The following is a 25,976-nucleotide window of genomic DNA, read 5'->3' on the forward strand; positions in this document are numbered from 1 at the left end:
ATATTAAATCGATCGGGAGCGAATATATTTAATTGTTTGTATGCTATAGTAATGTGTGGATTGTAAAAAAATAAATAAAATTATGGCCGGACCTCCGCTTTAATCTGACTGGGTTGTCTTACAGGTGAGGGTTTATTTGTAAAATAAAGTCTGTAAACCAATAGGACTAAAATATTTTAGTATTATCTCTGTACCGTTTCATTTATATTCACCAAAGAAGAAACTGATGATTAAAGTCTGTCTTTATTCATTAGTTGATCCACTGCGAGAAACTCATGAAAAAAAAAAGAAGAAGAAGGGTAAGGATCATGAATATTTGACACCTACCAACCATCTGACAGCACAGAACTTGCTTAGAAAAGCATGAAATTTCAGAACTCGGCCTTGCCAAGATTTCCCAGCAAATACCAAATCTACCTCATTGACTAAGATTTGATACTTGCTGCTCAATATCCACATCATGGAAAGCAAGTACATTTTATATATGATACCGCACAGGAATGAAGACGACAAAAATCCAGATCTGCACATTGCAACCATACTGTGTTGTGCTGATCCTCCCTAAGAAGGAAGAACGGGCCATTCCTGTAGTGGATAGTTTCAAATACTTAGGGGTGCAAATTTCGTCCAAACTGTCAGAATATTGTCAGCTAAACGTATACCCACTGTTATCCCGATTTCGTGATAAAATTAACACATGGAACAATCTTAAAATGTCCCTGGCAGGCAAAGCAAACTTAATAAAAATGATCTTAATGCCCCAGCTGCTGTACTGCCTACATAACTCCCCAGTGGTTATTCACTTGAAGATTTTTAGAGTGGTGAACACCCTTTTCAGGAAATTGCTGTGGAACGGGAGGGCTCCCAGGATTAGGCTGGAGCAGCTCCAGCGTGCTAAAGATGGAGGGTTGGCGGTCCCCAACCCTTGGGTATACTACATGGCTGCACAGCTACAGCATTTGGTAGGCTCCATGGCTCGGGACCCTGTGGGATCGGCGGCACGGCTGATGCTATTTGCTTCCGGGGCAGAAACCATTCCCCTGGGCCTGGAGGCACAAATGTTCCTTAAGTCCAACAAGCTAAGCCCGACATTAACGTTGTCTCAAAAGGTTTGGAACAAGGGCAGGCAGCTTCAGGGGGTAAGGGGGACGCGTACCCGAGCGGGGCCCTGTCTGCCTGGCAGAGGGATCTCGGCCAGGTTACGGGTGACCAGTGGGGGGGAAGCCCTTCAATCCCTAACTACATGCTCATTAAATGTCGCACAACATTATACACCGGTGAGGCTGCACAGGATGGGTTGGCGGGCGGACCCGTTGTGCTGCAGATGTCAGCAGCACGAGGGGGACCTGATACATCTCCTGTGGCGATGTCCAAAATTACACAGATACTGGGGTGAGGTGGTGGAGACAATCAACTCTGCTTTCCAGACAAGGGACCCGGTTGACCCTGTTTGCTGCCTGCTGGGGGTGCTGGAGGATGCGGTCCCTGAGGAGGCGACCAGGGTTTCAGGCTAGAAAATTGATACTAATGGGGTGGAAGTCCGTCTCCCCGCCGACCCATTCCTCTTGGATTTCCCATGTGGGAAGGGCATTGGTAATGGAGAAATACATCTACCAACATAGGGGGTGTCCTGGCAGATTTGAGAGGATATGGGGGATGTGGCTGGATACGCCAGGTTTGAGCCCCGCGGAGCTGGTCATGACCAGACTTTTGAGGTGCCTGTAGACATCTGCATATGTGGGATTACTGAGGCCTGTCGAATGTATTATTGATGTTGGGAGGGAGGGCATGTACATTGGATAATGGGGGAGAACCGGTGTCGGTGGGTGATGAGAGGGACTTGCATATGTATTTATGTATGTTTTATATTTTTCAGGACTTACCATATGTCTGTGCAATGGAGAGCTGTATTATTTGTGTGAACTTGTGTATGTTTCAATAAACACCTTTCTTTTTTTTTTTTTTTTTTTTCTTTTTTTTAAATCAGAAGGAAGAACGGGAGGGACAGAAATGAAGGGACAGCGTGCACTTTGGAATATTAACGTTCTGCTAGGTCACTCAAAGCACTGCCAGCTGTTTATCAGAATAAATACAGCCTTGGCATATTTGGAGAAACGGTTTCAAACCTTTGATACAAGTGGACACTCTCTAAACAATATACAATATGTGTACAACATTACTTATCTTGTATCTCATTTTAGACATGCCAAAAGCAAAGAGTTATTTTGAAGGACAGAAGATATTTCTATAAAATACTCCTGTGGGTCTGGCTTTAAAGCAATTAAACGAAAACAATCTTGTAGAACTTGATCATCCATGAAGAGCTTTGCCGTGAACATTTGCTTTGCCCATTTATTACCCCAGCTATCTCTTTAGCCAAAGAGAAGAAGCACTGTATAAGCCCAAGTCTCTTGGTACCCCATGTGTTAGTGCTGAGACAATTGCTGGCAGTGACCCATGCATGCGCCTCCATACACAGAAGTATCAGGTAATACCTTTGATCCCAGTGGTTTAATAGAATAGTGGAAGGCGCAAAATTACATTTTGCTGGGGTGGGATTAAAGGGGTTGTAAAAGGTAGATTTTTTAATCGCTAAATAGCTTGCTATAAGCTAGTGCAGGGGTGGGGAACCTTTTTTCTGCCAAGGGCCATTTGGATTTTTGTATCATTCGGGAGCCGTACAAAATGATCAACTTATCAACGGATCAAAAAACTCACGGTTCGGATCAGGAGTCACGGATCGGGGTGTGCCGATCCGTTGCACCCCTAGTCAGAAGGAGCCGGAACTACAAGGTAAACATCGGCTCCTTCTGACAGCTCCGCAGACACACACTCAGCGGCACTGGGGGGGCCGGATGAAATGATTTCACGGGCCGCAGGTTCCCCACCCCTGAGCTAGTGCATTGCTATTTCACTTACCTGTTCCTTCTATTTCCCCTGAAAATGTCACTAATCCTTCTTTAAAAAAGTAATTTCCTGTTTCTCTTCCTTGAGCTTTCCACCAGCATCCGAGCCGTTACGCCTGGTGGAAAGTGATTGTGTTCGCCCCCTCCCTTGGGCTACAGCCCTGCGTGAACACGCTGTGTACGTTTCACAGGCACGGAGGCAGGGGATAAGTGGGCGTGTCTGACACCGTAGCTCCGCCTCCTGTGCATTGGTTTTCTTTTGCACTAAGCTTTACTGCCCCGCCTTAACTCCGCCCCCTTACTGCCTTCAGAGTCAAAAGTAGAACATTTGTTAAATTTGTTCACATTTAAGTTGGTGCTGCGTAGGCGGGAATGGGGGTTTACTAGTGGGCGGCGTGTGGACGAGAACGTAGCTCGTTCTCCTTAGGCAAGATTAAGAAAAAAACTGCATCGCGCATGCGCGATGCCGCTAAGCATAATGGGAAATGTAGTTCCGTGGTTGGCATGACGTCGATGTAATGCACGCGCACCGAAAACCCGGAAATACAGCATAGAAATGATAGAGGAAAGCAGGAGGACGATAAACACCTACTATTTTCAGAGGTAATTAAAAAATGTTAATGGAAGCGATAACATTTTTTGATATCTGTGTATAACAGATCAATTATAGGTTAAAACATTTTTACCTTTACAACCCCTTTAAGAAAGCCTTTTGCCTGCATAGACAAAAGCACACGATTTCTTTTGAGTTTAACTAAAAGCAAAGCATTTTTTTTTTGTTTTGGATAGAGTGCATAGTAATGCTGGCCATACACTATACGAAAAAAAAAAAAAAAAAAATCGTCCGAACCCATTTTCGAAAAACGAACGTTCAGCCGTGAGCGCAAATGATAGTGCCATCATGTAATGACTGATAAATCGTTCAGTGGACATAAAAAATAAAATAAAAATTGGTTAGTTTTTTTACATATACCTAGTGCAGACAGTTTGGGCGGGTTAATGTGTTTCACATTAACCCTTCAATTTATCGTTCGTTCGGCAGAACATTTCCAAACTTGTCCTTCGTTTTTACGGCTCAAAAACGTCCCAACGATTATCATTTTTGTGCCCATTAACTCTTCGAAAAACAAACAAACTGTCTAAACGACCGAATTTCGGCAGATTTTTCGTATAGCGTATGTCCAGCATAAGGCTCAGTTCCCGCTAATGCAACTTGTCACGCGACTTTGAACATAGCCGCATGACAAGTCACAGCCCATTCATTTCAATGGCACCTGTTCAAAGTGGTGCGACCAAAAGATCGACGACTTTGAAAACGGTTTAAAAAAATAAATAAATGGTGCCAACCTTAAAATCTTTTGCGAGTTATTTGGCAGCTGTACAGGTGAATTCCTGAGACTTCCTTATGACGCCATATCTTTTAAATGCATTAAGATCGGGTCTCTGCTGAGAGTTTCAGGTTGCAGGCAACGTCATATCCAGGTGAGGGTTGAACGCATTCCGATTCTCTGGAGAGAACGGCGGGATGGCATCCTATTATTAACACATAGGCTGATTGAGCTGGTGCCGGTTTGGGCACTAATAAATGTAAGTGTACTAAACTGGATGCGTTTTAGAATTTGGATTTTTATAAAGGTACTGCATGATCAATCTATTATGTTTTTTTTTTGGGCTTCATGAACTGGATGGAGCATTTATCCCATCTTTTCCGTTTGGCATAAACACTTATGCCCTGTACACACGATCGGTTCGTCTGATGAAAACGAACCGATGGATTTTTTCACAAGATATCCGATGAAGCTGACTTTCATCAGTCTTGCCTACACACCATCGGTTAAAAATCCGATCGTGTCCAACGCGGTGACGTAAAACACAAGGACGTGCAGAGAAAAATGAAGTTCAATGCTTCGGAGAATGCGTCGAATTTTTGACCGATGGATTTCCCCACAGACTATCGTTTTTTTAACCATACGAAAAATTTAAAACGGGTTCTATTTTTTTCACCGATGGGAAAAATACTGATGGGGCCCACACGATCGGTTCGTCCGATGAAAACGGTCCATTTTCATCAGGCGAACCGATCGTGTGTACAGGGCATAAGGCTTTATTTGTCCTTACGGTCATGGCGAGGGTATTCCCAAACCACACCTGGTGGAGCACTTGGAGAGTTGAGAAGTTCCTGAGTAGTATACAAAGGCATGGGACCAATTGACCAACATAAGCACAGCACATCTTTTTTGGTTTTGCATTTTTTATTGAGGTTTAAAAAACACTTTAAAAGTTATATGGACACTGCGATACAATAATTTTTGTTGGGAATAGATTTCCCAACAAAAAATGTTGATACACTAACTACCAAGGCCTGAGGTGTGCCTTAGCCTAGCTGGTCAGTATGCCCATTAGTGGGCAAAAAGACCCGGAAGTAGGTGTGATAAGAAAGTAGAAGAAGGGCATGTACAATCTGTCCGGTAGAGCAACGCACGCCCGGACGGTCTCAAAGAATGGATCCGGTAAGCATCCGTTACGACAGCAGAAACCAGCGTCCTAAGAATTGACCCCATCCGTTGGAACTGCGCGCAGATGTGAACTCATTGGAAACTATACATTATTCATCACATGTGTGTGTATGTGTATATATATTTTTTTTTTGCAAAACGCACATAAAAGCGCAAAAGATGTGAACCAGGCCTAAGGCTTGTTCAAATCAGCTGCATTCGCCCAAAAAAAAAAAAAACTGTCTTATGGATACTGTTCAGATCTACACATCGACAACAAACATGACCCATTGCATTTTGAGCAGCACGATCTAATGCACGATATCACATCATGCTGCAACTCATACATAATACAGAACAGTTAGGAAATAAAAAAAAATAAAAATAAACAAAAAGCAAGCACTACAATGCCTTATCACAACGCACTGCAGAGTTATGTGCTATGAATTAAACCAGAAGCCTGTGTTTACTAATACAGTAAAACCTTGGTTTGCAAGCATAATTTGTTCCAGAAACATGCTTGTAATCCAAAGCACTTGTATATCAAAGCATTTTTTTTTTTTTACAGGGTATAAAAACGGGAAAGGGCACCTCCAAGTGTGTCATGGAAATGGCCGTAGAAGAAAAAGTACTGGCAATCTTGCCAGTAGAAGAAATGGGCGCCATAGGCACATCATGTGACAGGTGGATCTTCCTGCTGGCCTATAAAAGGCTGCCACTGTCTGATCCAAATTGCTGGATTGTCTTCAGCCTTCCTGAGTCCCTGAGCCTCTGTACTACGGCCGTTTGGATTTCCTGTTGCGACCAGACTTGTTCCTGACCCGTCTGATCTGCTCTCCTGGTTTGACCCCCTGGCTTGCTTTACTGACCTGTTACCTTCTCCAGCACCAGATCCCGGCTTGTTTCATGGACTTTGCTTCAGTTATCTGTTCCTGCCTTTTTTCCCCCCAATACCAGACCTTTAGCTTGTCTTCGTTCCTGCAACCTGCATCTCCTGCCTGGATCCACAGTGTTTGATCCCCAGTGTTTGATCCCCAGCCGGATTCCACTGTTGCTCCTTGTGCACGCCTTGCCAAGTGTTACCAAGGATTCCTAGAGACTGCAGCCCAGCGGTGTTTCCTGTATTCTCCAGGCACTCGCCAGCTCTTCTCTCCTGGATCCATCTGGCAACCTGTGCTTCTCTGGGCACTACACCCTCTGTACCCAACCTCAGAGGTGTACTGCACTCAGCCGCAAGGGGAGCCCTCTCGGCATTTCGGCCTCCAACCAGGTACGTGACAAAGTATAGCAATACATTTCTAAATGTTGTACCTTCATTAAATGTAACCATATTGTACACTTAGAGGCTCCTCTCCTTTTTTATACTCCGTTGTGACAGGATGCTACTCTTATATCAAGACATTACTTGCATATCAAGGCAAAATGTATTAAAACATTTTGCTTGTCTTGCAAAACGCTCTCAAACCAAGGTTTTACTGTATAATGCAGCCAGGGAGAGAAGTTGATTGGAGCACTGTGCAGGGAAGTGTCAGAAGACCACTGGAGGCCAGGACCACAGATGTGTGTGGAGCAGAGGTCCGACTCCTCAGCATGCTGCCAGCAAAAGTATTTTAACACTTGCTACAGTATAAAAAAAACAAAAAAAAAAAACAAACATACTTATTACTGTATATCCACTTCCCGACCGCCTCATGTAGATATACGTCGGCAGAATGGCACGGACAGGCACATCAACGTACCTGCCTAGACGTGGGTCGGGGGTCCGATCGGGACCCCCCTGCTACATGCGGCGGTCGGATCCCCTCGGGGAGCGATCCGGGACGACGGCGCGGCTATTTGTTTATAGCCGCTCCGTCGCGATGGCTCCCCGGAGCTGAAGAACGGGGAGAGCCGTATGTAAACATGGCTTCCCCGTGCTTCACTATGGCGATGCATCGATCGAGTGATCCCTTATATAGGGAGACTCGATCGATGACGTCATTCCTACAGCCACACCCCCCTACAGTTGTAAATACACACTAGGGGAACACTAAATCCTACAGCGCCCCCTGTGGTTAACTCCCAAACTGCAACTGTAATTTTCACAATAAAGAATGCAATTTGGTCCCAAAAATGTGTCAAAATTGTCCGAAGTGTCCGCCATAATGTCGCAGTCACGGGAAAAAAAAAAAAAAAAAAAAAATCATAAAAATGCAATAAAACCATCCCCTATTTTGTAAACGCTATAAATTTTGCGCAAACCAACCGATAAACGCTTATTGCGATTTTTTTTACCAAAAATAGGTAGAAGAATACGTATCTGCCTAAACTGAGGAAAAAACAATTTTTTATATATGTTTTTGGGGGATATTTATTATAGCAAAAAGTAAAAAAAAATATTGCATTTTTTTTCAAAATTGTCGCTCTATTTTTGTTTATAGCGCAAAAAATAAAAACCGCAGAGGTGATCAAATACCACCAAAAGAAAGCTCTATTTGTGGGGAAAAAAGGACGCCAATTTTGTTTGGGAGCCACGTCACACGACCGCGCAACTGTCTGTTAAAGCGACGCAGTGCCGAATTGTAAAAACCCCTTGGGTCATGTAGAAGCATATTGGTCTGGTCCTTAAGTGGATATGAAGCCTGATTGCATTGCCGTAATAAAAGTCAGAATGTTCAATTGGGCTTTATGCACGCTATGCAATTTTACCCCCAACATGGCGGTAAATCATTGGCTTACTTATGACACATTGGAACTGATTAAAGCAAATTATTATCTTTCATTGGTGCTTCATACAAGCTTATAATATTGAACAATTAACCAGAATCGGCCAGGCTATTCATAAGCAATTGTGTTTCACAAAGAATTTTTAAGAGCTTAGACTAAACCCAGGACATGCGTTACCTCCTCAGTCTACGCGGACATCGTTAACAAGCCGGTCACGTTGGCGCTGTATACACATACACCTTGGGGAGCAGAGGGAAAACAATAGCCAATCACTTTCTACTTGGCTATGTGTCGGAGACGATTCTATGCATTGAACCATCTCCGAGGACGGGAATGTCACCAGCGGGGGAGCAATGATGAACTCAGATGACTCTTTATATGCAGCCACTGTAGAAGAAGAACACTGAAGACAGCAGATGAGAGAAACTCAGTGGAGACAGAATGGTGATGAGGTAAAGGGCGATCTATAGCAGCAGCTCACCGCAGAACATCTACAAATGCAATGTCGTCTTTTCATTGGGATTTAAAGGGCATTGGCTATCTGTACAGACTCTGGCTATGAAAATTATGCACACTTGACACGCGCTCTCTTTTCTACGTCGTACTAATGTACGCTTGATAATGCGCAATATTTTGAGCAATAATGTGTGTTGCAATAAAGCTGATGTTTAGGTATGACTTTCATAGCATATATACAGTGGTCTAGCTTGAAGCAATGTAAGTATGAATAGTGCATCCCTGAGTCAGCTGCAAAACGAGTTGCTGCCACGGTGATAACAGCAGTTTTCCAGGGCCTGTGCCGATTGCCTGTCCTTCTGCATACCGTGTTTCCCCGAAAATAAGACACCGTCTTATATTTATTTTTCCTCCAGAAATCACACTATGGCTTATTTTCGGGGGATGTCTTATTTTTTTTTTACTGGCATGTATGGTACAACAGTATGGAGCCGTCCTTACCGTATTTATGGGGCTGCCGACACCTCTGCGGTCACTTAGGCTGCATTCACACCTGAGCGTAGGGCGTTCGGTCGTTTTTTTGGGCGTTTTTTTTCGCGCGTATTCATGCTTATTTGCGCGTTTGCATACAGCGTCGTGCGACGTTTTTGTACTTCGGCGTTTCTTATTTTAGCCAATAGGAAAAATTATCATCTTTTCATCACTTGTTGCTATGTTGGTAGATTTTTTTTAATCTTCTGCATGGGCGACAAGTTCTATTGATTAAAGCGACGAAACGCCCATAGCAAACGCCCGTTGTCGCGCGATACTCTCAATACGCGCGTTTCCCATTACTTTCTATGGGGAAAAAAAACGCTCAAACGCCGCTGTCGCGCGATTCGCGCGACAAAAAAAGGTCCGGGACTTGTTTGAGCTTCGCGCGACAGGCGTTTGGGCGTTCAGGTGTGAACAGTCACCATAGGGAATAATGTTAATTCTCCCCTCTGGCGTTTGTGAGCAGTGCGCTTCAGGCGTAAAAACGCCTAGGTGTGAATGGGGCCTAAGAGATACTGTGGAGCAGATAAGAAGGGCTGCACGACTTCTTTACAGCTCCTGAGCTCCGCACCAGTACATTACGCCTATCACGTCTTGTTTTCCCGCCCGCGCCGCTACGCATACGACACGCCATCGCTACATCTTATTTTCGGGGATTCGACACGCCATCGCTACGTCTTATTTTCGGGGGGATGTCTTATATTTCGATCTTGCGTCGAAATCCCGCTACGGCTTATTTTCGGAGTACGTCTTATTTTCGGGGAAACACGGTAGTAACCACAGGCAGTACATCTCTTGGCATTACCGCCATGAATACAAGGCATACTCTGGTTGGGCAAGGTGGAGAAGTGGGTTGGTGACGTCACAATCTTCACCTTGTCCATTCAAAGAGCACCTTGACTTCACTGGGGGGAGAAAAAAAAACACAAGGCTTTCGTTGAGTGGATAAGGTGAATATTATGATGCAACTACCCCACATCTCCATCCTGCCCAACTAGAGAACATCTTATAATCATTGAAAAAAAAAAAAAAAAAACACACAAGGGCTTTTTCTGAATGGGGCAATGCTGAGCAGGTGACCTCCTGTGGTTACTATGCAGAAGGGCAGCAGCTCAACACCAAACCAGGAAGACGGTTGCCGTCACTGCGGTAGCGTTAACTACTACAGTGATTTGATTGCTCAGGTAAAAGATATGCATACTTCTTACCTTTACAACCCCTTTAATGGCAAAATAGTTATTCAACAAGATTCCCATGATGGAAGCTCGCACTAGGACACCGATTGGTTGACTGCTTTGAACATTGTAAATATTACTTCATGGTTTGATGATAAAACAATAGATTACTCTTGCTACAGCCAAGTCACATATCATGCATTTAATTCCGGTTTCCTTAATCGGCATCTAATCTTCTCACCGCACCATGCGGCACCCTATCTGTATTCAACAGATCTTTTCCAGCCGGTGCTCAGGAAGCATCATGCTTCATAAATCAGCTAGCAAAAATTGTGCCCGAGTTCTGTTTCCTCTTCTAAATAAAGCATGGATCTGAACAAATCGCTGCAGCTTCATCACTTATCCATTCCCTGTTTAAAACCCAACTCTGGGAGACTTGAAAATCCCCCCTTGCAGCGTGGGCTCAGCCTTAAAGCGGGGTTCCAACCACAATTAGCATTTTTTTAATGTATGTCCTTTCATCCTGCATTTTTATAATATAAATCCGGTCACTTTCTATTTTATAATCCGCCGCCGATCCGCATAGATATTCAAAAAAGATAGTTTATAAAACCATGTCCACACCGTTGTCATTTTGCTTGTGGGCATTGTGAAGCCCACAAGCACTTACTTCCTGGAAGTCTTGGATGGGGAGTGATAATTGGGTAGCGCACTGCATCCTGGGAAATGATGACACACTTTTCCCAGGAGCATTAGAGGGAGATGATGTCAGAATCCTAGGTGATTCCAAAGGCAGATTTCGTGGGACCGCATAGCAACAGGCATTTCCAGATGAGTAAAAAATATATATATATATATATATATATATATATATATATATATATATATATATATATATATATATATATATATATTTTTTTTTTTTTACTTTTTTAGGTCTAATGAGCACAATAATGAAAAAAAAAATTTGAGATGGAAACTCCACTTTAAAGCGGTAATAAACAATACAAAAAAATGTAAAAATTTGCAGCTTCGTCAGATATGGTGGCTGCATTTGTTTTGTTTTTTTAGGCTTTTCACCTCTTTATCTGGTGCTCTGGCCAAACACACGCCTCTGGATGAAGGAGCACAGGAGGCACCTTTGGACAGCAGCATTGTTAATTTGTGGGGAGGAGAGTGTTGGTGCATTTAAATCTACTAGTCCATCTTCAAATTGACGCAAAACTCCAGCTCACACTTTAAGCAGTTACCGCAATGTTGCGTTTTTTTTTTTTCTCCCTTTTGAGATAAATGTTTTACATTACTAAATAAAAAATGATCATTGTAAGTACCCCTGTAGGTGTTGCATGGTTTGCCTCATCTCTCTGACTGCTACATTTTGCAAGAGCTTATTCTTTTGAAAAACAACAGATCTACTAGCTGGATCACCAGGTGAAAATAAGAAAAAGAAAGCCTAAAGAAAACGAATGCAGCCATCACATCTTATAATTGATAAACTGAAATATAATACAGATTTGCTTTTGGGATCATTACTGCTTTAACTGCTCATTAATTTTAGGGGATAAAAAAGCAGTTTTACTTACAGAATTCTCTGGCAGACAGCACCCCCCCCCCCCCCATGCTCCAGCCATTTACAAATTATCTTTGTGACACGAATATAGAGCCAGGCAGATTTTAGAAAATCATGGTCTTATCTTGTCTTCTTCAGTTCTGTAAATGAAGTGGTTGTAAATACTGAAGGCTTTATACCTTCACGCATTCTATGTGTGCGCTGCACCCCCCCCTCAGTACTTTCCTGTGCCCCCCCTCTCCATGCAGCGATGTGCACAGGAGCCTCGGCTGTCCCAGGACTCCCTCTTCTCACTGGCTGAGACTGGTGGTTCCCACTGCTGTTTACAGCCAGTGAGTCAAGGAGGAGAGAGTGAGGGCAGGCCAAGCCATGGCGATATGTGCCTTATGGACGCAAAGATCAAGACTCGGGAGCGAGCACGCACCCACGCCCCATAGCAAACGGCTTGCTACTGGGGCACTGGTAAAGGAGGAGGAGCCAGGGGAACAGCCAGGGAAAACCAACTGCACAGAGCAGGCAAGTATAACAAGTTTGTTATTCTCTTTTTTTTTTTTCCTCCTGGAGGAGGAACGTTTTGTACATTCAGCGATTTCCGGCATGAATATACCAGGGCTTAGAACCGGCGATATCTGCAGACCAGGACGACGTGACGTCGGAACGGTGCAAGTTCACCAGAGTTTTCTGTAAAAGGTGAACTTGCCCTTTTATGGTTAAAAACCTAAACGGAGAAGTCCAGTCTGCGCTCCCTGGTGACGTCCCTGCAATCAGCCGAGGCAGGCAGCACGTCATCCTGGCTTCAGAAGTCTGAATCTGCCAGCTGCCTGGACTGCTGGCAGTCTCAGCCTCCCAGCGAGCCACTTAGACAGCCGCTCCACAGCTCAGCGCTCCAATGAGCGTGGGGAAGCAGAGCAGGAGAGATGCTGACTGACAGGCAACAGCTCTCCGCTCGGGGAGGTGAGAGAACCCAGCCATCAGCTGTGTTCGGTGGCTTGGTGCAGAGATGCTGGGGGACAGCTGAAGCATTGGTCTGATGCTGCGACCACCTAGGTAAGTATGAATAGGAAAGCTTTACAGCCACGTTAAGCACCCCTGCCAGTGTTAAGTGCTCTGTATCATCCAAGTAAACAGATACATTCTGCTGCAGAGCTTGCGCTTTTTGCAAACAAAAGACTTGCTGGCCAGATCACCAGATGAAAAAAAAAAAAAAAAAAAAAAAAAAAAGAAAGAAAATGAATGCATCTGAGATTAGGAAAGCTGCAATATGCAGGCACTGCAAGGTATAGAATAGTTTCCCTTTAAATTTTCCTTAGCCCCCACTCCAAGAATCACTTATTATGCAAATAGAGTCTATTTAGCATGTTAAATCCATAAATTACCTGGCAGGGCAGGTGCCCAATTAATGGTACTTTCCAAGTAAGCACAGACTGCAGCAGACTACCCAGCTCCCCCGGGGAGAAGATGGCAGAACATGGGTAATGTCATCTCCTCCTCTCTGCGGAGTACCCGACTTATCCCCCCCGGGACAAGCTAGCATGCAGCCAAGGCCGGCCTCATCACCACCTGACCCCACAAGAGATAGGAACGCTTCAATGGCAAGGGGCGTTACCTTGGCAACAGCAATCCTCCACCTCCGCCAGACTGATAGGCAACCAGCCAGATTCCTCTTTCACCATCCCTTAGCTAGGTCACAATGCAAACCCAGCCTCTGTCAGCACTGACGAGCTCAGAATAGCAAGTTTATTTCCTTTAGCGTTGCCAGTTTGGGTTTCCGTTTAAAACTATCAACAGCACGGGTCACAAGGACTGGCGCTATATTAGGCCCAGAAGAACTATGGAACCGATGGACCGCCACAAATTTAGGAGGCGCGCACATAGGTAAAGAAACAAACACACACAAAAAACACACACACAGACACACACATCTTGCGGACCCCACAACTCGTGTGTGACAGTGGGGAGGGTGGGCCCGAATGCCCACATGTGGCATATATGCGCCCAAGGTGACTAAAGTTCTGTGCCAAGAGTGTGGTCACTGTGCGTTTCCCCAGCACAGTAAATGTCAGATAGCTTCCGATCTCTGATCAGGAGCCAGCGGGATGGGCCTGAACACAGAAAATAAGAGTCCAACCACAAATACAGTAAGGGAAGTGCAATAAAGCCCTATATATAAAATCTCATACGCTTTACCGTGTTGATATGGTTTCAAAAGCGGTTTTCACTCATTTAAGCACGGTTTACACTACTGCGAATTGCTGTGCGACTTGACGCATGTGAAGTCGTATGACAAGTCAAAATCCATGAATTTCAATGGTCCCCGCTCTAACTGGTGCGACTCATGTCGCAGCGACTCCAAAAAAGGTTTTTGTACTACTTTTGTTCTGACTTCAGTGCAACTTGTTCTCCCATGGTTCTCAGTCGCATGGCATCAAAAATCGCATTGCAAAGTCGCACTGTGAATTACACGACTTTGGGGTCGCAATAGTGGAAACCTAACCTTACACTAATTCTGCCAAGGCGACTAGAAATAGTGTCCTGGCGACTTTTTTTGTGAGCTGGCGCCATCTGGTGGTGAGCCGTTGGTATTACAAGTTATTACCACCAGATGTGAGCTGGCGCCATCTGGTGGTGGCCATTGGTATTACAAGTTAAACAGCAATTCTAATGTAATTTTTCACTATTTTCACTGCCATCTTCTTCCCTCTAATTAGAACCCCCAAACATTATATATATGTTTTATCCTAACACCCTAGAGAATAAAATGGCGATCGTTGCAATACTTTGTCACGCCGTATTTGCGCAGCGGTCTTACAAGCGCACTTTTTTGGGAAAAAATTACACTTTTTTTAACCACTTCCGGACCGCCTCCTGCACATATACGTCGGCAGAATGGTACGGCTGGGCACAAGCACGTATATATACGTCCTGTACTTGGTACCCAGCCGCCGCTCGTGTGCGGCGATCGGTCCCCGGAGCTGAAGAACGGGGAGAGCCGTGTGTAAACACGGCTTCCCCGTGCTTCACTGTGGCGGCGTATCGATCGCGTCATCCCCTTTATAGGGGAGACACGATCGATGACGTCACACCTACAGCCACACCCCCCTACAGTTGTAAACACTCACAAAGTGAACCCTAACTCCTACAGCGCCCCCTGTGGTTAACTCCCAAACTGCAACTGTCATTTTCACAATAAAGAATGCAATTTAAATGCATTTTTTGCTGTGAAAATGACAATGGTTGTGATGCCTTCCATTATGAACAGCACTTCAACACACTAAAGACAATGCAACCGTTTTGCAGTGTGCTGCAACGCATGGTATTTTCCATGCATTTGCATTATGTTCCAAAAAAAGATCAGGTTTGTGTTTCGAAATGTTAGAAGCGCATTCTTTTTAGAGGATAAGTTCACCTTTCGTAACATGTTACACCCTTAATCAGAGTGTAACATGTTACGAATAGACTACCCCTGCACCCCCCCCCCCCCCAGACAGCAGCTCTCATGGCTGGTGGGGGGGGATCTTCTCCTCCCTGCTAGCTGTCACAATTTGAAAGAAATACGGCTGAAATGCGATTCAAGGTGAACTGCATGTCACAGGGCAGCATTGCAGTGGCCGACAGGTCTTCAGAAGGTGCTACAGCCCCATCCTGAATGCCTGTTTTTTGGGGTTTTTGTTACCCAAGCAGAAATTTTACATTGCAGTGCGGCCCCATTGAACTCTATGGGCGAGTTGGACAGGAGGCGTTGCCTTGAAGCAATGCATGGCATGCATACAGCCCTGTCCATCTGTATAGTTATAATACAGGTGAGTGGCCAAAGTCAGTAAAACTGCAGCTCAGAAGCTAGTTTTTACCACTCGCAGCCACCTGTCTGATAGAGTCCGTAGTCATAATCGTTAACAAGGCGCCTAATTTGCGCGAACACAGCGCAACATTGTAAACCCAGCCTCAAGCAATCTACCGCCAGCAGCTTCTACTGAAACAATTTAATTGTCTGTAGTAGGTGACCTTATTCTCTTTCTGGTCATTTTTGTTATTGAAAATCTGCCATCTGTGGTTTCATTTGTTTCTTGGTTTTGAATTACCAAACAATCAAAACTGGAGTGAAAAATCAATTGAAAACCACAACAGTTCCAGCCAAAAAGTATGTTCAGAAATTCACTATACTGAAGCCATAAAGTCTACTTAAAATTCAATAATTTAATTTCAACCCACTGCAGCCTTGGTAATCTAAACTCTCCTCCTAGGAGGAGGGAACACAGACTCTGGTCTACGATTATACTGTATGTAATGCAATGTCCTCTCTAGGTCAGAAATAATCCTACAAGGGTGAGAACGTCTGCTTGGTATATTTGCATTAGTCCAACACACTGGGATCCATTCATAAAAAATGGTTGGATAAAGGACACAAGCATTTGTCCATTATTGACAAGTTTGTCAGAACTTTTCTTAGTAGAGTGATTTCCTATAATCATCAGCTCCATCTAGTGGCAAGAATGTGGTATTTTTCCTGAATGAGGGATTTCAGAAAATAATACAGCATTACAGCCACTAGATGGAGTCGTAGAAAGTGCATCCAGACATCCTCAAGGAAGGGCAAATGCTTGTCCCATTCATCCAACAATTTTTTTTTTTAAATAAAACTACCAGACATGTGGAGTGGGAATAGAGTAATTGAATGCAACGCTGTGAGCCAATGTAACCTCAACCACAGGGGCCGACACCAAGAACTGCTCATGTGCTTGTCCCAATCTGACAGGCATGCAGGTGAGCGGCCCCAAAATGTGCACAGTTTGCACTGTTAGGGCCATTTACCCAGACCCCTGTCAAATTGTGAGAAGTGGCTGCATTCATGCAGCTGCTGTGTCCCCATAGACTTGAATGGGCTGCCCGCATGTAGCACCTGGGGGCATAAAGTGGTTATAAAGGCAGAAGTTTTTTTATCCTAATGCATTCTATGCATTAAAGATAAAAACCTTCTGTGTGCAGCAGCCCCCCTAATACTTACCTGAGCCCCAGCTCCATCCAGCAATGTGAACGACTGCCTCGGCTGTCCAGGACTCTCTCCTGATTGGCTGAGACACAGCAGCGGCGTCATTGTCTAACTGACTTTGATAGCAGCGGGAACCAATCAGGAGAGAGAGAGGGTGGGGCCGGACTGCAGCTCAGTGTCTGAATGGACACACATGGCAGCGGCTCGGGTGTCCCCATAGCAAGGTGCTTGCTGTGGGGCCACTAGACAGAAGGGAGGGGCCAGGAGCAGCGAAGAGGAGGATCTGGGTTGCCCTCTGCAAAACCATTTCACAGAGCGGGCAAGTATATCATGTTTGTTATTTTTGAAGAGAAAAAAAAAAAACCACACACACACACACACACACACACACACACACACACACACACACACACACACACACACACACACACACACACACACAGGCAGATTCAGAAAGATTTAGGCCGGCGTATCAGTAGATACGCCGGCCTAAGTCAGAATCTGCGCCGACGCAAATTTAAGAGTATTCTGGAAACCAGGCTCAGATACGAGCGGCGTAAGTGTCTTACACTGTCGTATCTTAAAGTGTAATTTTTAGGCTGACCGCTAGGTGGCGATTCCATTGCGGTCGGCCTAGAATATGTAAATGAGTAGATTCGCCGATTCACGAACGTATGCTTGCCCGGCGGAAAATACGATCGTGAGCGACACATAACGGGATACTATGCGATGCATAGTAGCCCATTATGCTTTACCTTTGCAGGGAAACAAAGAGGAAGTAAAACCCACCAGGGATAACTTCCTCTTTAATTGAGACAAGTTCACATTATACAGGGATATGCTTTGTTCATATTTTTCAAGTGGTTGTAAACCTCAGAATAACTGCAATACACCACTGATAAAGACAACAATTAAATCTACAACATGCCAACTGGTGAAAAGGCAATACGTTTGAAAATAATAAAATAAATAATAAGGCAACTTCTAAAAAGTACTGCATGGGGTTAAGCTGAAAAATTCCCGTCTGTGTAATTGTAGAAAGTAGGGTGGTTGCAGGAGATAATGATCATAGCCCAGGGCTAGGGAAGGGTTTAAGTAAAAAGAACTTTATCACTTCTGTGAAAACCAGATTATCTTGTCTGTGCCCGTGAAGAGCGTGCAAAAAGGAAGGCGCAATCCAAACACAGTAGACCGTTGTGTATCAGATTGATCATGTAAACTGGTTAGGAACAACAAAAAGCCTCATTGACAATTTAACCAGCTACATAGCATTTCAGATGCAAAGCATGTGATACTCATTACATTAGCCGAGAGGTGTATAGTTATGACATAAGATACCATAGACCAGGGATATGCAATTAGCGGACCTCCAGCTGTTGCAGAACTACAAGTCCCATGAGGCATAGCAAGACTCTGACAGCCACAAGTATGACACCCAGAGGCATGATGGGACTTGTAGTTTTGCAACAGCTGGAGGTCCACTAATGGCATATTCCTGCCATAGACATAAGGCAATTTGTTGCCCAGTCCAGCCAACGATGGGCAGTTTAGGAGAATAAATGAATGCCTTTGTACCCATTCTAACTGATCTCATTCACCAAAAAAAAAAAAAAAAAAAAAAAAAACACAGGAAAAATCTTCCTAAATAATCGCTAATGTTTATTAACAAACATGCTTGCATGCCGCCTGTGAGTATGCCACCATCCAATCCTTGCAGCAGTCATAAGCTCCGACTATGGCGTCACATCTAATGTATTAGGCTGACCACACAAAGTCCTGTATATGCACACAGCTGATCCGTGGTGTATTGCTAAATAATCAAGCCAGGCATTGATCATCAAAATGCACTATATAGACTTTACATTATGGAGATTAGTCCACAATTTTTAAGTTCAGGTGATTCCAGTGAAGGGTAATGGTAGGCCCTTTTCACCCGGGCACCTCCCTTAGATGAACAGTTTGCTCAGTTGGGGATCTCTCCACTGATCCCCGCTGAGCAGGAGGATGACAGATCCGTCTCCACTCACTGTGCAGAGACAAAGGGGGTTATTTACAGGGTGCATTAAGGTGAAAAAAGAAAAACTGGCAATGATGGCCCCCAGTTTTCAATTGGCTCAAATTGCCATTGGCTTGCGCTGCTGTCAATCACATGCAATGACGCGGCGCGCCGGGGCCGTGTGATAGAGTCGGTGGCTATGGCCGCCAGGTGTATCACAGGAGTTTGCCCGCAAGCTAACCCTCTTGGGAGAACGCTTCCCATGAAGGGGGTATTAAAAAAAATAAAAAATGAGGTTGGGACTTTGTATGAGGCCTGTGGCATGCACCACCACAGGCCTCCATCCCTGTAAGGGTTATAAAATGGAGACTGGGACTGTAAATGAGATGCAATTATAGCAGTATGCGATTAAATAGATATATATGGAAAATATAAAAATGGTCATTATGGAAACAATTTTTATATTTTCCATATATATATATATATATATATATATTTAATCGCATACTGCTATAATCGCATTTCATTTAAAGTCCCAACCCTCCATTTTTTTATCCCATGAAGGGGGTTAGCTGATGCGGGGGAGGAGCCGCCGAGGGACCCCAGAAGACGAGGATCGGGGCCACTGTGTGCAAAACGAGCTGCACAGAGGAGGCAAGTATGACGTTTGTTATTTTTTACGGGAACCTTTAGTATTACACAGGCATTGCCTCAAGTCGTGGCAAAAAATGCACAAGTGTGAAAGGGGCCTTACTCTTTAAGCTGGTAGACAGGAGGCAACAAATTACCTTTCAGCCACCAGAAAACTTCCCTCTAAAAAAATGATCCACTGATTAATCACCTTTCAGAGTGGTCAAGTCTGCCACAAATGTAATGTGCCCTAGTACTCAATAATAAACAGATTAGGAAAAAAAACTAAATATTGACAATATTATATTTAAGTTATTATTAAACAAAATGATAGCAATATTGACAATTCACATTGATGCTTTAAGTAAACAAAACGTTGATGAGAACTCCACATGATGTGTCCGGCAGACATTCCTCCTGCAAAATGCACCCATTGCAGTCAATGGGGGTTATTTAATAAAGGCAAATACACTTTGCACTACAAGTGCAAAGTGCACTTGAAAGTGCACTTGGAAATTCAGTCGCTGTAGATCAGAGGGGGACATGCAAGGAAAATAAACAGCATTTTAGTTTGCACATGATTCCAGAGCTTCCCCTCATTTCAGATCTTCCCCTCAGATTTACAGCGACTGCACTTCCAAGTGCACTTTCAGCGCAATTTCAAGTGCACTTTGCACTTATAGTGCAAAGTGGATTTGCCTTTCGTATATAACCCCCCCAATGTGACCGCACTGAAACTGCGTGCCAAGTGGTTGCAGCACAGTACTGCAATGTAAAGTCCCCCTTGGGATCTCCTCCTGAACACCTGCAGACCTCTGCTTACCTGCCTCTGAAAAGTGAGCCACTGCAGATGGTAGTAAACTACACCGCCGCCCTGAATGAAGCTTAAGATGGAGATTTCTGGGGGTACATGAACCTCTTATGATGGAAATGGCAATTTCAACCACTTTCAGAACTGATCAAAAGACGCAAGATAGCCTCCGACTTACATGAACTCAATTTAGAAAAAGAATGGTAGGTAGGTGACCTCGCTCATTTTACCATTAAAAAAAAAAAAAGTTGGAAAATGCGTGTGGCCAGTATTCTTGTCTTCATGTGGACTGTTACCACTATACCAGCCAAGAGTAAAGGTCATCGCCTGTTCTAGAACTATGCTTCCATCCATCATTTTGCAGTTCTATACAGGAAATGGGTTTATCGGAGTTAATGCTTTGTTTATAAACGCTGCGTTTCGTACATAAATGTAGTGTATACACTTGAGAAGCCTTTCACCTGCTAGTCCCAGTACAGAGACCAGGAATTGTTGCAGGAATTTTGAAGCAACACAAATGGATCTCAATACACCCAAAGGAATACAAAGGAATACAAAGCAACTTCAGGACTGTCATTCACATAACAGTTAAACAGAACATCCAGACCTGCATTAAAGCATCCATCAAATACAGAAGAAACCATCTAAATGTACACATAAAATATTGTAGGTTGCAATAACTGCATAGAGAAAATATATTTCTAATGCCGCGTACACGCGATCATTTTTCAGGTTGTAAAAAAAGGACGTTTTTTTTAATGTCATTAAAATGATCGTGTGTGGGCTTCAGAGCATTTTTCGGGTTCTGAGAAACGGGCAAATAAAAAAAATTCGAACATGCTCTAATTTTTTAACGTTGTTTTTTTTTCGGGTTTTAAAAAACGGTCGTGTGTGGGCTTTAACGACGTGAAAAATCCGCACATGCTCAGAAGCAAGTTATGAGACGGGAGCGCTCGTTCTGGTAAAACTACCGTTCGTAATGGAGTAAGCACATTCATCACGCTGTAACAGACAGAAAAGCGCGAATCGTCTTTTACCAACACGAAATCAGCTAAAGCAGCCCAAAGGGTGGCGCCATCCGAATGGAACTTCCCCTTTATAGTGCCGTCGTACGTCACCGCGCTTTGCTAGAGCATTTTTTTTTTTCACGATCGTGTGTAGGCAAGGCCGTTTTAATGATCAATTTGAAAAAAAAAAAAAAAAAAAAAAAAAACTTTGTTTTTTTCTAGAGCCTGAAAAACTTTGTTTTTTTACAACCTGAAAAATGATCGTGTGTACGCGGCATCAGAGTCCTGTCTCCTTTTCTGTGGGTTGGAGTAGAACGGGACTGATGTTGCCTTTCAGTTTATATTCCGTTCAGTTATTTTTTTTCTGCATTTTAACCTTTAAAGACTGATGTTCAACCTACGGGCGGCGGCCCCATGAACACAGACTTGCCTGCCGACTTATTTCAGGCCATCTCCGATCGGTCACATTTAGGTCTGAAAAAAGTTGTGGTCCTTTCCATATCATCAGTGTGTGTGTCAGTCCCGTCCACCGCAGATAGACAACACACTACTTCCGCACAGTGGAGCACAGCTGGAATGCAGCACGCAACTTCCTGTTTGTCGTGAGGTCACGCCCTGACGTTTCGTCCTTTCGACTTCCACTGAGCACGCCCTGAGAGGAAGTTGAAAGGACGAAACATCAGGGCGTGACATCATGACAAACAGGAAGTAACGTGCTGCGTGCTAGCTGCGCTCCACTGTTCGGAAGTAGTGTGTTGTCTATCTGCGGTGGACGGGACTGACACACACACTGATGATATCCCACTGAGAGCTAGGAAACAGCCCGGCAAGTATATCGTTTGTTAAACGATTTTTTAATATTAAAGAATGCTGCTAAACAATGTTTATGGACCGATCGATGCAACTTGCTAAATAAAAGGCTCAAAATGGCCTTCACTATTTTTTGTATAAGATGGCAGCTTCCTTGGCTGTAAAGGATAGGAGGGTTTAGTTCCATTTTCTTTTATATTTTGTGAGTCACAAGTAAAAAACGATGATGTGTAGGTAACTGCAGTCACCATTAATAATCCCCAATATAAAGTTTACCCATCAGTGTTATTTGGTCTGACATCCGATTTACAGAAGGAGGATGAGCATGGGAAATGGGGGGGGGGGGTGGATGTGGGTACATGCAAGGATTGAGATGAGTGGTGGTGGTGAGCAGGGCTGTGGAGTCGGTAGATAAATGTTTTGACTCCTAAATGTTCCGACAATCTAAATTTAGTAGGAGTCGGAGTTGGGGCATTGTTTGTCGACTACGGCTCCAGGTACCCAAAATTTTCTCCGACTCCTCGACACCGACTCCACAGCCCTGGTGGTGAGGTTGGGAACAGGTGAGGGTGGAGATGAGAATAGAAACTGGTGGGAGTAAGTATGGGAAAATAAATAAACATTGTGTTAAACCAGACTTTAAATGTGAACACAGATCTAAATGGCACCTTCAGTCCCGATATACAGTTCAGGAAGGTTCACTATGACCATTGGAGAAGGAGAAGTGAAGACTGAATAGAAAGAACACAGTACAATCCCTTCCTGTACACAATCCCTTCCTGTATACAATTCCTACCAGTACAATCCCTTCCTGTATACAATTCCTACCAGTACAATCCCTTCCTGTATACAATCCCTTCCTGTATACAATCCCTTCCTGTATACAATCCCTTCCTGTATACAATCCCTTCCTGTATACAATTCCTACCAGTACAATCCCTTCCTGTATACAATTCCTACCAGTACAATCCCTTCCTGTATACAATCCCTTCCTGTATACAATCCCTTCCTGTACACAATCCCTTCCTGTATACAATCCCTTCCTGTATACAATCCCTTCCTGTATACAATCCCTTCCTGTACACAATCCCTTCCTGTACACAATCCCTTCCTGTACACAATCCCTACCAGTACACAATCCCTACCAGTACACAATCCCTACCAGTACACAATCCCTACCAGTACAATCTCTTCCTGTATACAATCCCTACCAGTACAATCCCTTCCTGTACACAATCCCTTCCTGTACACAATCCCTTCCTGTACACAATCCCTTCCTGTACACAATCCCTTCCTGTACACAATCCCTTCCTGTACACAATCCCTACCAGTACAATCCCTTCCTGTACACAATCCCTTCCTGTACACAATCCCTTCCTGTACACAATCCCTTCCTGTACACAATCCCTTCCTGTACACAATCCCTTCCTGTACACAATCCCTTCCTGTACACAATCCCTTCCTGTACACAATCCCTTCCTGTACACAATCCCTTCCTGTACACAATCCCTTCCTGTACACAATCCCTTCCTGTATACAATCCCTTCCTGTACACAATCCCTTCCTGTACACAATCCCTACCAGTACACAATCCCTACCAGTACAATCTCTTCCTGTATACAATCCCTACCAGTACAATCTCTTCCTGTATACAATCCCTACCAGTACAATCCCTTCCTGTATACAATCCCTACCAGTACAATCCCTTCCTGTATACAATCCCTACCAGTGCAATCTCTTCCTGTATACAATCCCTACCAGTACAATCCCTTCCTGTATACAATCCCTACCAGTACAATCCCTTCCTGTATACAATCCCTACCAGTACAATCTCTTCCTGTACACAATCCCTACCAGTACACAATCCCTTCCTGTACACAATCCCTTCCTGTACACAATCCCTTCCAGTACACAATCCCTACCAGTACAATCTCTTCCTGTATACAATCCCTACCAGTGCAATCCCTTCCTGTATACAATCCCTACCAGTGCAATCCTTTCCTGTATACAATCCCTACCAGTGCAATCCCTTCCTGTATACAATCCCTACCAGTGCAATCCCTTCCTGTATACAATCCCTACCAGTGCAATCCCTTCCTGTATACAATCCCTACCAGTGCAATCTCTTCCTGTATACAATCCCTACCAGTGCAATCTCTTCCTGTATACAATCCCTACCAGTACAATCTCTTCCTGTATACAATCCCTACCAGTACAATCCTTTTCTGTATACAATCCCTACCAGTGCAATCTCTTCCTGTATACAATCCCTACCAGTGCAATCTCTTCCTGTATACAATCCCTACCAGTACAATCCCTTCCTGTATACAATCCCTACCAGTGCAATCCCTTCCTGTATACAATCCCTTCCTGTATACAATCTCTTCCTGTATACAATCCCTACCAGTACAATCCTTTCCTGTATACAATCCCTACCAGTGCAATCCCTTCCTGTATACAATCCCTACCAGTGCAATCCTTTCCTGTATACAATCCCTACCAGTGCAATCTCTTCCTGTATACAATCCCTACCAGTACAATCTCTTCCTGTATACAATCCCTACCAGTACAATCCTTTTCTGTATACAATCCCTACCAGTGCAATCTCTTCCTGTATACAATCCCTACCAGTGCAATCTCTTCCTGTATACAATCCCTACCAGTACAATCCCTTCCTGTATACAATCCCTACCAGTGCAATCCCTTCCTGTATACAATCCCTTCCTGTATACAATCTCTTCCTGTATACAATCCCTACCAGTACAATCCTTTCCTGTATACAATCCCTACCAGTGCAATCCTTTCCTGTATACAATCCCTACCAGTACAATCTCTTCCTGTATACAATCCCTTCCTGTACACAATCCCTACCAGTACAATCTCTTCCTGTATACAATCCCTTCCTGTACACAATCCCTACCAGTACAATCCCTTCCTGTATACAATCCCTACCAGTACAATCCCTCCCTGTATACAATCCCTCCCTGTAGCTTTCCCCCGGCACTCCTCCTTGCAGTGGGATGACAATACAATATGAATGGAGAGGAGGATGAAAGGAAGGCAGCATTTGCCCCATTGTGTCTGGAGACCAGTGACTGCAGATCAATAGGGGGGATCCATCAAGCCACCCAGCAAGCTGCTCTTCTCAATGGAACATCCTCCATGCACCCCTGCACTGAATATTACCAGTCGCCCCACGCAGCTGTCACGCCCATAAGCTGGTTGAGTGTCTCCCCACCATGCCCTGCAGTGTGTACTGTCCGTGTTCCCCAGCACAGGGCGGGACTCACCTGACCATGCCGGGTCCCTCATGAATCCTGCCCGGGCTCCTCATACACGGAGATTTATTTGAACTGTCTCTACGTGCTGCAGACTGCAGGTGACATCATCCACCTCCGGTGTGATAGGACACCGCTGGAGCTGTCTGCCTGTGCGCAGGGGCAGCTGATAAGGCGCGAGGGCTGCTGGGAGATGTAGTCTTTGTTGGCACCGGCCTGCGCAGGAAGAGGGGAGGGAAGAACTACATCCCCCACACTGCCCCGCGGTGTGATGAGCTTATCTATGGGCAGAGAATGGAGCTTCCCAGCCGACAATAGGAGTAGGAAGACGCTGCTACATCAAAGGACGGCGTACTCGCCCGACACCTAGCGGACGCTTATCGTATTGCGCCGTTTTCTGCACAGTGCAAGTCAAACAATAGAGGAGGATTCTGTGTGTTGTGCACCCTGGGGGGACATTCATGCAAACGGTCTTTGGGCCCTTTCACACTGTTGGGGTGCATTAGCACATATGCATAGCGTTAGGCTGGGCTCACATCTCTCCGCTTCTGCTGTCATGCATTTTTTCTTGTATTTCATGTTTTTTAATACGGTTTTTAATGCATTCGCTGTGCG

The 25,976-nt window shown here is 44.4% G+C and overlaps 1 protein-coding gene across 2 annotated transcripts in view; it reads right to left on the bottom strand.

The window, feature by feature from the left end:
* The window catches only part of DAAM1 (dishevelled associated activator of morphogenesis 1), a 232,703-nt gene extending 207,182 nt beyond the window's left edge, over window positions 1-25,521 (bottom strand). For both annotated transcript variants that reach the window (XM_040332233.1, XM_040332231.1), the window contains exon 1: window positions 25,374-25,521. The gene's annotated coding sequence lies outside the window, so the exon portion shown is untranslated. The remainder of the gene's footprint in view (window positions 1-25,373) is intronic.
* Between the last annotated feature and the right edge of the window lie 455 nt (window positions 25,522-25,976).

Source organism: Rana temporaria, chromosome 13, assembly GCF_905171775.1.
Source record: "Rana temporaria chromosome 13, aRanTem1.1, whole genome shotgun sequence".
Taxonomy (NCBI): Eukaryota; Metazoa; Chordata; class Amphibia; order Anura; family Ranidae; genus Rana; species Rana temporaria.